Source organism: Carassius auratus, chromosome 22, assembly GCF_003368295.1.
Source record: "Carassius auratus strain Wakin chromosome 22, ASM336829v1, whole genome shotgun sequence".
NCBI lineage: Eukaryota > Metazoa > Chordata > Actinopteri > Cypriniformes > Cyprinidae > Carassius > Carassius auratus.
The window spans coordinates 31,098,023-31,111,941 of record NC_039264.1 but is presented as its reverse complement, the minus strand read 5'-3'; the positions used below and the strand labels follow the sequence as shown (position 1 = coordinate 31,111,941).

General features: G+C 36.6%; 1 protein-coding gene across 1 annotated transcript in view; it reads right to left on the bottom strand.

Annotated features, from left to right (window-relative positions):
- Positions 1–8,303, bottom strand: part of LOC113040362 (uncharacterized) — an 88,829-nt gene extending 80,526 nt beyond the window's left edge. The window contains exon 1 of the mRNA XM_026198715.1: positions 8,216–8,303. The gene's annotated coding sequence lies outside the window, so the exon portion shown is untranslated. The remainder of the gene's footprint in view (positions 1–8,215) is intronic.
- Between the last annotated feature and the right edge of the window lie 5,616 nt (positions 8,304–13,919).

Genomic DNA, 13,919 nt, shown 5'->3' with positions numbered 1-13,919 from the left:
GGATTTTGCTCCCAGGACTGGAATGTTTTTTTTTTTTTTTTTTTTTTTTTTTGCGGCATGAAACAGACCAGTGTGTTAAGTTCATAGATGGGAAATAGACAAAAAGTAACCATGGTTTTATTTTAGTAAGAATATTTGTTGGCACATTGATCACCATGTGTTATAACCATACAAACATAGTTTCTTTTCTTTTTTTACCATGGTTAATGTTTGTAGGGGCTAAGGGAATGTTCAGTATATTACTGGTGGCTTGCAGAGACTGGTGACAATTTTTTACACACACACACACACACACACCATGTCATCTCCCAACAGCACAAGACTCTGCTCTGCTTGTGCACATCCCATCATTAGATCAGATCAGATCAGATCAGATTAGATTAGATTCAACTTTATTGTCATTATGCAGAGGACAAGTACAGAGCTAATGAAATGCACTTTCCTCTAACCAGAAGTGCAATAAGTGTTTTTTTTATACATATAAGTGGAAAGTAAGTGAAGCTATGATTTACAGAATGTAGGGATTATATACACATTATGAACAGCAGCAACGTGAAAACAGTGGTAATAAATACAGTTGGTTGAGTGTGCAATAGTATTGTTTAACAATGTATTCTTTAAAATTCTCCTTGCACTACTGTTATTTTGTATAGAAATAGTTTACTGTGCTTTGTACAGTAACAACTTTAGACAGTTTACAGTGTAATAGCTTGAACAATGTGCAGTCTGTGCAAAATATGAGAAGTGCAATACATATATTTAAAGTACTCTGACCAGTGCAATAAGAGAGCAGGCCTAGGTTAGACTGGTGGTGTGGAGTGTCACAGCCTCAGGGAAGAAGTTCTTCCTAAGCCTACTGTAATGCCCGCCAGATGGAAGGAGGGTGAAAAGTCCATGGTTAGGGTGAGAGGCATCCTTGATGATGTTTCTTGCCCTGCCCAGACAGTGCTTATTATAAATGTTCTCGTTGGAAGTTAACTGGGTACCGGTGAGCCGTTGTGTGCATGACTCCTAGTCCGCCTGAAGTCCACAATGATCTCCTTTGTCTGCTGTTTAGTTCCAGATTCTTGGTGGCACACCACACAGCCAGGTGCTGCACCTCATCCCTGTAGGTTGACTCAACTTCATCCTTGATCAGACCTACCACCGTTGTGTCATCTGCAAATTTGATTATGGTGTTGAAGCCATAAACAGGAACACAGTCATAGGTGAATAGGGAGTACACGAGAGGGCTCAGTACGCAGCCCTGTGGCACTCCAGTGTTCAGGGTGATTATGGACAATGAGAGGTTATCTAACTTAGCAGACTGAGGTCTGTAAGTCAGAAAATCTAGAATCCAGTTGCAGATGGATGTGTTGATTCCAAGCCGACTGAGCTTGGAGGGGATTACAGTACTAAATGCAGAAATGAAGTCAATGAACAGCATTCTCACATGTGTATTTTGACTGTCCAGGTGGGTGAGTGAAGTGCTGTTTGAGATGGCGCCCTCTGTTGTGGTGATAGGCAAATTGGAATGGGTCTAGTGCAGCAGGGAGACAGGATTTTAAGTGGGATGCAACCAGTTTTTAAAAACACTTGGCAATGATGGGGGTGAGTGCAAAAGGACGGAAGTCATTAGGGACCGAGGCAGTGGAGTGCTTCAGTACTGGTACAATGGTGGAGGTTTTGAAGATTGTGGAGACCGTTGTTTGGGCCAGGGAAAGACTGAAAATGTCAGTGAAGACCTCAGCCAGCTGCTCCGCACAGGCTTTAAGCACACGACCAGGTATTCTGTAGGGGCCAGCTGCTTTCTGTGCATTCACCTTATGCAGAGTAGAGTAAACATCTGAGGTGGAGAGTGTGAGAGGCAGTTCACTGGGTTGATGGTCATATTTGACTGAGATCTCCTTATTATTTTGATCAAAATGATCATAAAAGTGATAGAGCACATCTGGGAGGGAGGCAGAGCTGGAGGGGGGCACAGTGTTAGGTGGTTTGTAATCTGTGATAGATTGTATTCCTTGCCACATACGCTGGGGGTCTAAAGAATTGAAGTGTTCTTCAATTTTCTTTTTGTGTGTGAGTTTGGCCTGGCAGATACCCTTCCTCAGGTTGGCTCTGGCTGAGCTGTAAGCCTCCCGGTCTCCAGACCTGAAGGCTGCATCTCTTGCTTTGAGCAGGAGGCGAACCTCTCTATTTTTTTTGTGTGAGGTCACTCTGCCCACACATCTGTTATTGTGCTCCCAGACAGAGTTGGTGTAAGTGTCAAAGTTGATCTGAGAGTTTGTGGTGGCCTGGGTAGCAAACTCACTCCAGTCTGTGTGCTGGAATTGATGTTGAAGAGTGGACTCAGAACCTTCCAGACAGATTTTAACAGTGTTTATTGTAGGTTTCACACATTTGATGACCTGGATATACTTGGGATAAGGAACAAAGAGAGGTGATCAGACTGACCCAGGAGGGGGAGGTGTGTGACTTTGTAAGCATCAGTCACATTAGTATATACGTGGTCCAGTGTTTTATGTCCCCTTGTAGTGCAGGAGACATTTTGGTGAAATGTATCTTAAAGTGTAGTGATTAAAGTCCCCAGCAACAATAAAGGCTATATATATATATAATCTGTTCACCTACATGTTCCGGTATCTGTTATCTGACGTGCCAACTGCAGCAGTTAAGACAAGAAACAGGAAGATATGACTTTAAATAGAAAGGAAGTACCCTTTCAGAAGAAGAAATTACAGCCAGCTCTGTTTGGACCAAGCATTTGTGTGCATATCAAGTTATTTATAAATGGTCATTTTAACATAACCATTTATGTTCTTATCTCAACTTATTTTTGAATGCTGCTGTTGGATTTGAATGAACTAGATGTGCCATATTCGGTAATGTGATATTACGGTATATGAACGGTACTGTTATTTTTGGCACTTCTAAATACTGTGAATAATTACATATTACAAATTATTCATACTTTAGAATGCATTTTAAGAATACTTTTCCCCTCAACTGTTCAAAATGCACAACACCGCTGTATGCTTCTTGAAAGATTGTGTGCTCTGAAGTAAACAAGCACAATTGAGAAGTACTTAGGGGAACATGTGAAAGATGCGCTGAATGAAAGCACATTCATTCTTTGACAGCAGATGGAGCTAAACTGCAGAAAATGCAGCCTTTACTCTGGAAGCCCCATAAATAAAGCAGCTGCTACTCTCTAAAATTTATTTAAATAGCCATTCAAGTTTCTGGATTTGCTATTGTGTTCATCGCAGCGCCAAATATACTTAAATATTTCGATTTTTAGACAAATTTTAATCTGGACTACAACATGCTCTATATATTTTTTGAAAGTGAAAGGGCTTTATTAGTTAACATTAGTTAATTCATTACTTAATAAACTGCCAATGAAAAATTCTTCTGAACATTCATATTCCGATATTTAATAACACATTGTTAAAGGTTTAGTTCACCTAAAAATGAAAATTATGTTGTTAATGACTCACCCTCATGTCGTTCCAAATCTGTGAGACCTCCGTTCATCTTCAGATGTTTTAGATTTAGTCCAAGAGATTTCTGTCACTCCATTGAACGTGTATGCACGGTATTCTGTCCATGTCCAAACACTTTCCACCACAATGGTGACGTGACAAATGAATCAAATATCAAAATTTAAACCTCTGTTAATTCTGAATAAGAGCTTCTCTAGATGTCTGACAGAAATACAGTCACAGAACCTTGTAAGGAGGATCTGTGAACATCTATATCGGATGTACAGAAGACAAAAAAAAAAAAAACATAAAAAAAAAGACATCATAAAAACAATCTGTCTCCTCAGTGGACGTCTTTTCAACGTCTGCAAAGACATAAAAAGACGTAACTTTGCCCAGTGGGTTAGGTTGGTGTTAAAATACGCAATAAAGTAATGTTCACGTAATATTTCCTTTAAAAACAAACAAAAATGTTAAATACATGTGACTTCATGTCACAAGACTGCTAACGTATGAAGATATAATTAACACTGGATTTATTTAACATGCATTATGTACCATGTGTTGAGTTCAGTGTAAAATGCATTGAGTAAAGAAGTTAATATTCAAGACTTGGTATGTCCTTGTGCTTTAGACACAAACTTTCAATAATAAAAAAAGTTATTTGACCCGTGTTATGGTCTTTTATTTCTTTAGACTATTTGAATAATATAAAGTCGTGGCCTAGTGGTTAGAGAGTTTGACTCCTAACCCTAGGGTTGCAGGTTTGAAACTCGGGCCGGCGATAACATGACCGAGGTGCCCTTGAGCAAGGCACTGACCCACCAACTGCTCCCCGGGTGCTCCAGCATAAATTATGAACACTGCTCTTTTTTTACTACTACTTTTTTTTTTTTTTTTTTACAGTGTACATCAATTAATTGTAATTTGCTTTGCAGTCATTTCCTGTAATCCCTTTTACAGCAATTAACATCATTTTTACAGTATTTTATTAGCAACTTTTTTGCCAGTAAAATCCTGTAAATTATACAGTACATTTTCTACTGTGTATACCGATGAGTAATTAATAAGCAATTAATTACAATATGAAAATTGTATACCGACATATCCCAAGCACTGACATGTCATTAATTGCTTATAACTTCGAGGAAATCATCTGGTGTATAAATCAGTGTTTTGTTTAAAGGGGGGGTGAAATGCTATTTCATGCATACTGAGTTTTTTACACTGTTAAAGTTTGGAACAAAAATACTCCTTCCGGTTTGTCACAAGTTTCGGAAAGTTTTTTTCGAGTATGGATCTGTGTGACGTTAGATGGAGCTGAATTTCCTTATATGGGTCCTAAGGGCACTTCTCGCGGAAGAGCGCGCGCTCCCGTAGAGCAGAGCACTGAGAGCACAACAGACATTCACTGATCAGAGCGAGAGCGAAATGTCACAAAAGAAGTGTGTTTTTGGTTGCCAGGGCAAGACAACCCTGCACAGATTACCAAAAAAAAAAAAAAAAAAAAACCATCAAGGGACCATCAAGGGACCAGTGGATGGAGTTTATTTTTACAGAGCATCAACGGAGTTGTGCAAGTGTTTTTGTTTGTTCCCTGTATTTCGAAGATGCTTGTTTTACAAACAAGGCCCAGTTTGACGCCGGATTTGCACATCGTTTATTTCTTAAGGATAATGCAGTCCCAACGAAAAAGGGTCACGATTGTGTGTTGGAACCGCAGGCGGTGAGTAAAACTGCTTCAAATATCTGTGTGTTGTTAACTTAGCTATCGGCGCGTAAGCACATCAAGTAAACCTCTTGTACACCTTTAAAGAAAAAAAAAGACGACATAAAGTGGAACTTAGTCATTTTCCAAAACCGCTAAGTGTAACGGAGGCCAGAGAGTTAGTGCTGTGCAGGTAAACCTCCCCGACCTCAAGAGACGCACTAGCAACAGACGCTAGTGGCTGCAGCCATTTAGCCTCCTTGTTAGAGGAGACTCGGGTTCGAGCCCCGCTCGGAGCGAATGCGAGGAGCGTCAGAAAGGACCCGGGAGAGAGGGGTTACATAAGCAAATATATACGGTTTCAATACATACCACATAGAGACGCTGTTGTAGTCGTCGTTGCTGCTGCTCTCGTTCAGTTTCATCCTCTGGATCTGATTCTGGATCATAAATAAACGGCTGAATCTGACTGTTAGCCATGGTTTGTTTTGGATGATGGTTTTTTCCTCATGGTAATGTCACAGCTTCCAAACGCTCTCAACGCAAAAGCTTACTCACGCTCGTGATTCTTTAGCTCCGCCCACACGTCACGCCTCCAGCAGCTCGTGTTTTTCTGAAAAAAATCGGCACAGACTATTTTTCTCTTATAAATATAATAAAACTAAAGACTTTTTGGAGATATGAAGGATGCAGTACTACTCTATAGGTACTCAAGATTAACAGGAGATTGAGTGAAAATGAGCATTTCACCCCCCCTTTAGCTGTCAGTATGTGAATGTCATCAAAGACAAATGGAAGGTAAGTCTAGATGGTTAGTTGCAGTAAAATAAATAACTGAATCAAAAAAAAAAAAAAAAAAAATCAAACTAGTCCTGTGTCTCCGATTTGACTGTTTACGAAGGATTCAACGTTTGATTACGACATGTTTTGAGGATATCAACTGATATTTATAAAAAGCAGAACAGGAATAAACTCTTTCCTTACAAGCTAAACATGCACACACAAAATGGTCTGTTCATCTTACAGATCAAACCACATTTCTAAAGAAAACTAATCAGGTTTCAGTCTGACTCAGAAGATGAGCTGCTGGTTCCACAGTGTGAGATGGCAGACTTTATTAAATGTATAGCCCACCCCCAAAAAAAGTATAATAATAATAATAATATTAATAATTTACTCACCCTCCAAAAATTCACTAACTTATTTCTTCTTAGAAATACTTCTATATTTGACTCCCATAGTAAAAAAAAAGAAGAAAAGAAAAAAAAAAGAAGAAAAAAAATAAGTACTATGGAAGTCAATGGCTACCAGCAACTGTTTGGTTATCAACATTCTTTAAAATATCTTCTTTTGAAAATGTTAAGTGTTCAGTGATATAATGAAGAATGTTTACTAGTATATAGTCTTAAAAAGAGCCAGTTGAGCATTTATTTATAACCACACATAACTCGCACAGATCTCATTGATTCCACCCCTATAGGAGGGTCAACCGCTTTCGTGGGAGGATTCAGACGATGAACAGCTCAAGTGTTTTAGATCAGACTTTTCACAACTAAAGAAAATGTTTCACGTGTTTGTTTTGTTCTGTTTGTGTTGGTGGCATTTGATTGGTAAGTCTTAAATTTATGTTTGTTTGTTTTTGTGGCTTTAATATCAGTAACATTCTTCACAAATGTCATGGGAAATAATTGAAATTGATATAGTGAATGTAACTTTAATTTAAATGTTTACAAACACAAAACCTGTTTAAAAATTATTTGAAAAATATTTTAGTAATTTGTTTATCTACTGAATTAAATCTCCCATGTACAAAATACAAAGGCATTATCAATATCAAGATTATTTTTTTAATGTCATAATTGACTTTGTATCTTCATACATTGTGCACTAGACAGCTGAATGTTCTGCTGTTCTGAATGTTTTATAATTCACATTAAGTTACAAACTACAGCTAATTTCAGGCTTTGTAAACCACCAGAGGCCTTAATCAGTGTAAAATCTGTTTGTTCATCAGGTGTGTTTGGTGAATCAGTTTCAGTGATGGAGGGAGATTCTGTAACTTTGAAAACTGATGTTACTGAAGTACAACAAGCTGACGACGTCATTTGGAGATTTGGATCATACAATTCTTATATAGCTAGAATTAAAAAACAACATCAAATCTTCTCCACATCTGATGTTCCTGACGGGAGATTCAGAGACAGACTGAAGATGGACAATCAAACTGGATCTCTGACCATCACAAACATCACAACTCAACACGCTGGACTCTATATAGTAGAGATGACTGGAGCTAAACTGTCATCAAAAACATTCAGCGTTTCTGTCTACGGTAAGCAGAGATCATTTGTGACCTTCAATGCTACAAATTCTGTCAATTGAGTTTAACTTGTAGCTTCTGGTTTTACTGGAACCAGAATATTCATAGAACTACTGAAGTGTTTCCTCATTTTATAGTTTGAAACGACAAAAAACTCTCACAGACTGTGAGCACACTACACCAAAAATAAAATTGTTAACTAGATTCACCCACATTTTGGGTTATTTTCTCATGTTTTCAGCTCATCTTCCTGTTCCTGTCATCAGCAGGAAACTCTACACAATCTTCCTCTTCATCATCATCACAGCAGAATTGTTCATTGCTGTGTTCAGTGGTGAATGTGGGTCATGTGACTCTCTCCTGGTACAAAGGAAACAGTTTATTGTCCAGCATCAGTGTGTCTGATCTCAGCATCAGTCTCTCTCTACCTCTGGAGGTGGAATATCAGGAGAAAAACAGCTACAGCTGTGTGATCAACAATCCCATCACAAACCAGACCACACATCTGGACATCACTCAACTCTGTCAGACATTAACTAATCAGAATCAACATCTGGATGTCAGTGAACTCTGTCACACATGTGCAGGTATGTCAGCACTGATATTAATGTTGATTTTCTCTCAGTAATACAGGGCTGTTGTTTGATAGTGTTTGTTGTAGGTCAGATGGACAGATTCACTCACACTAATGGCTCATTTTGTTCATTACAGATCAGGGCTTACCTTTACTGTACATCGTGCTGATTTCTGCTGCTGCTGGATCTCTGTTGATCGTAGCTGCAGTCTTGTGGTGCTGCTTCTGCTGGAAACATAGGGAAATAGGTCAGAAAAGTAAGCAATTAATGCCTATGTTGAAATAATGATCTTATTTAAGGAATACATTTCAACATAAGATTGAAAGCTTTGTTGTTTTAACATGACTGTGATTACTGTTAATGCAGTCGTGATCCACGAGATATACGAAAATGATTCAACACTGCCTACACCAAGAACACAAAAAAGGGTAAGATCATTCATGACTGTGTTGCAGATTGAAGTTTTGTGTGTAATATGAAAGACAGTGAACAGATGTGGATGGTCAGATCATATTACCTAACGTAAGAGTAAGCTCGAAAAAAAAAAAAAAATTACACTACTTTTGCACCTGTAAATATGAAAATTATTTCCTCAAATCAATGTGCATAACGCTAGATTTGTAAAGTGTTGTATTTTGCCCTCAATAAAAATACATAAACTACGTTTCCCACCACACTTTGTGTTTCCCGGAAGAAAGTACGTTTATCTCCATCGCGGGTCAAAACGGCACACTTCCGTGTTTCCCGTTGTCGATGAGACTAGAAGATGCTTGTCCGCTTTTTATTTAGGTTAACAACTAGATTTTAGTGTCTAAGAGATGTTCAGATGTGAATGATCGTCCGTACACACTTCAGATTAGTATTAGAAGAAAACAAGACTCGCAAATGTGCTTTTAATAAGTGAACATGACAACACTCCACACACGCGCTTGACGGAGCATAAACAAAACCAAAACCAAAACCAGTAAAAAACACAGACAAACAACGGAAAAGTTAATTGGAATGAAAAAATATAGGACATGGATACACGCTCGTTTACAATATCGTTCACATTTGCAGTTTTAGGCTACTCTGCAACTAAAATAAAACAAGGTGTTATTTTTTATATAACTTTTAGGACTATTATTTTGCAAGTGGTGGTCACTCTGGACGAAATGGGCGGAGCTTAACCTAGTAAGCGCAACCTTGAAATGAACACCCATTGACTCTGCAGTTAGAAGCCTCTCTTATTTTTGTACTGTACGACTATTTATTGTTAATGTTACTACTAGAAATGATATAGGCTGTCCTGCAGATAATAATACACAACGTCAGCGATAATAAAATACAGGCTACAGTCAATTATAATCTTAAAATTTAGGATCAGTCAAATAATAATAATAAATAAATAAATGTTCTGAGTGAATTCGAATCAAAATTCTATATTAATAATAATAATAATAATAATTATTATTATTATTAACATTATCATTCAAAGTTTTTTTTTTTTTTTTTTTTTTACTGTGTCATCAGCAGGTTTCTAATCGAGTTTGTGTTTTCTTACAGAAATCAAAGGAGCCTGTGTATTCAAATATCGACAGAAATAATCAGCAACGTACGTTTTAGTTTACATTTATTCTCTGCCATGTCTGAAATGTTGTTGCTCTGTTTTAATTAAGTGTGTGTTTAAAATAGCATCCAAAAAACATGTTCTATTTTTTAGCTATCACTCTGTAATTTAACAACTTAATTAAAATTGATCTCACCCTTGACCGTGTTCTGCCTCTGTCACTGTCTACTCCTGATTAAATAAATATATAAAATATTGGATATTCAGTACAGGCCTAATGATAACAAAAAGAAACTCAATTAAACACAAAATACCTTTTAAAGATTCTTTTAACACACAGTTTTGTCCTGCAGGTGCAAGTCAGTAGGACCATTTTGACTCATACGTACACCTTTCTACTGGCATCATTTTTATTTAATTGGCGCCATCTGGTGGGTTTTGAATAACATCAGGTGTGTGTGATTACTTGCTGCAGCAAATACAGAAATGAAGTGAAAACAACTGAGATTTCTCCAAGGAATTAAGAATGGACGCTAGTACCAATATCCAGCGAATGCTAAATTGTCCCTAGTAACAATTATGTTCAAATAATGTAGCTGTTGGTGTAACTTCACCGATGTTGAGATTGAGCAGACAGAAGATGGGGAAATCGATTCAATTAAGCCAACGTTATGAATTCAGGCTGTTAAAAACGATTCAATTTGTCAAGTTTTAAACCGGGGGGCAAAACTCGATCCTGGAGGGCCGCTGTCCTGCAGAGTTTAGCTTTAACCCTAATTGAACACATCTGAATTCAACTAGATTTAATTGAATATTTAATATTCGCTATTGTGAGTGAAAGTTTTTTCATTTGTGGAGTTATTAGAATTTAATTATGATTTTCCATTTGAGTTGTATTCAAACACCTCAATCAGACAAGTGGTAACATTGTCTTTTATCATTTTCTTTCTTTGAAAAAAAAAAATACAAATAAAAAATAACAGGGGGTAATTGATTTTGAACTTGGAGCAGTTGATTTGTCCACTTGACATGTCTGGATAAAAAGGAGAAAAAAATTAAACATTCAGACTTTAAAGGGATAGTTCACCCAATAATCAAAATGATGTCATTAATGACTCACCCTCATGTCGTTCCAAACCCATAAGACCTCCATTTATCTTCAGAACACAGTTTAAGATATTTTAGCTTTAGTCCAAGAGCTCTCAGTGCCTCCATTGAAACTGTGTGTACGTTATACTGTCCATGTCCAGAAAGGTAAGAAAAACATCATCAAAGTAGTCCATGTGACATCAGAGGGTCAGTTAGAATTTTTCGAAGCATCCAAAATACATTTTAATCCAAAAATAACAAAAACTATGACTTTATTCAGCATTGTCTTCTCTTCCGTGTTTGTTGTGAGAGAGTGTTCAAAACAAAGCAGTCTGGATATCCGGTCCGCGAACGAATCATTCGATGTAACCGGATCTTTTTGAAACAGTTCACCAAATCGAACTGAAGTTAAATCATCTGTTTATAATACAATTGCTGCCCTATTAGGCCTATGTAGCAGGAACACACAATAATAGCTGCCAGCAGAATGCCAGCAATTATTCTAAACAGAGCAACCAGAGACAGATCTGGAATAGCTAGAGACAAAATTATGTATTATTACTGAAGAACAACTGATATTTTTTTTAACAGCTAAGCACAGATAAAATGACATTAATTCATATTTTCAGTACTTAATATGGGGTACTGATGCAGTATTCCCTATGACAATTTTTGATGTCACTGTTCATAATTGTCAGATCATTGACATTACCTGGCAGTTAAAGTATATTGTGTGGGCTTATGGTCTGTTTTTAAAACATATGTGCACACTTGTTTCTTTGAAAAACAATGCTATAGCCAGTTATTCTGCTTTGAAATGTGCCTCAGAATGTCTGTTTTTGATTTGTGTGTGATTCATGTCCACTGGAAATTGAAAATCCACAATAAAAGGTAGCAGAGCCAAACACTCGTCCGAAAATCCAAAATATACAAAGATGAAAGAGATCCGCCCTTGTCCAAATGCAGCGCCAAAAGCTTACACCATTTATTGTTCAGAGGTCATGAAAATGTGTGGAAAGAAGTGCAAGCACAAAACGCTTTAGATTATTAACCCTTCCTCAGTGCCATGTGCTACCAAACAACACATTAAAACATGCATTACTGTAATACCCCTAGTATCATGAAGATCTTTTCAACAAATACACTTATATCTCAAATCTATAACAAAATACAATTGTTCTAAATTCTCTGATCTTTTGCCAACTGTTCAATATAAATCACCAAAAGGGCAAGCCACAGACAAAAAAAAAACTAACAAAAAAAAAAAAAAAATTTAAAGTGAAATTCAGCCAAGTTTGGTGACCCATACTCAGAATTCACACTCTGCATCTAACCCATCCAAAGTGCACACACACAGAGCAGTGGGCTGCCAGTTATGCAGCAGCTCCCGGGGAACAGTTGGGGTTTGTTGTCTTGCTCAAGGACACCTCAGTCGTGGTATTGCCAGCCCAAGACTCAAACCCACAACCATAGGGTTAGGAGTCAAACTCTCTATAACCACTAGGCCACAACTTCCCTTCATCACAGCAGAATTGTTCATTGTTGTGTTCAGTGGTGAATGTGGGTCATGTGACTCTCTCCTGGTACAAAGGAAACAGTTTATTGTCCAGCATCAGTGTGTCTGATCTCAGCATCAGTCTCTCTCTACCTCTGGAGGTGGAATATCAGGAGAAAAACAGCTACAGCTGTGTGATCAACAATCCCATCAGTACATAAATTAGTCACAGTAATGGGTCATTTTGTTCATTACAGATCAGGAGTACCCATTCATATGAAATAGGGTTGATCTCTGCTGCTGTTGGTTCTTTTTTAGTTGTAGTCACAGTTGCGATGTGCTGCATCTGGAGAAATGTAGAAACACTGACAGAGAAGGCAAGTGTTTTGTACTGCTTTTAAACAAGTAATATGAATAATACTGTAAATATTTAAATTAATTAATACACAAAATTATCATCACAATTATTCTCAGTTATTTGTAGTTCATTTTTAATGGAAGAAACTGAAATAATATGTGTAGTTATTAGTGGACCACCCATTATTAATATACTTAATTATAATATTGAGTGTGATGTGTTTTTATATATATATATATATATATATATATATATATATATATATATATATATATATATATATATATATATATATATATATATACATACATACATACATACATACATACATACATACACACATATATATATATATATATATATATATATATATATATATATATATATATATATATATATATATATATATATATATATAATGATAAAGGGGGCTATGTGGTGTATGCTCCAGTCACAATGAGAAGATGATCAAACTTTTTTCTACGTGTCAGATCCTGCTGTGTGATCACTTAAACTTCCATTGAGGTTTCTTGAGAATCACCGCACGCACACAAGCAACCCACAAGACTTTCATTTCCTCTTTGGAAAACAATTGAGGATATTTTTAATGTTCTTCTTTTTTCTTCTTCTTTTTTTATTTAAATAAAAGACATACTTGGTGTGCAGAAAGGATTGTCAACACTTCTTGCACATCAAGCATGCCGGTTTATATTTGACGAGTTATGTATGTGCATTAATCAATGTTTATATGTGAATAAACTGTCTTTTTAAACTTTTTGTGTTGACTTTAAATAGATGGACAGAAAATGATGATAAAATATTAAACACCTTCATGTGTGTTCTGGATGAACCATAGTTTTTTTGGGTTTGGGAATGATGTTAAGGTGAGTATGTAATGAGAGAAATATCAGTTTTTGGGTGAACTATCCCTTTAACCCTTGTGTTATGTTGCGGGTCAGTTTTACCCGTTTAGATTTTCTAGTTGTTGGAAATACTGGTTAGCCTATGTTTTTTTTGTTCTTGATATTTTGTGACTTTTTCTCATTTATCATCATGAACATGCATGCAAAGTTTCAACATGCTGGTGTTTTTTGACATATACAAACACAATTACTATTACGTTCGTGATGTTCGCGGGTCAATTTGACCCGCATATTTTAACGCTCTAAGGAAACTGTACTGACCCAAAATAATAAAATTTCTTGGTTATATTTTGTTATTTTATTATTTTACTACTTTATGAAGCTAAAAAATGAGGATTTCCTCATTCATTTCAATACAGAAAAATATTTTGTAAGCCACAGATGGTAAAAATTACCTATCATTTATTTTTCCAAGCTACCTGAAATAATATTAAACCT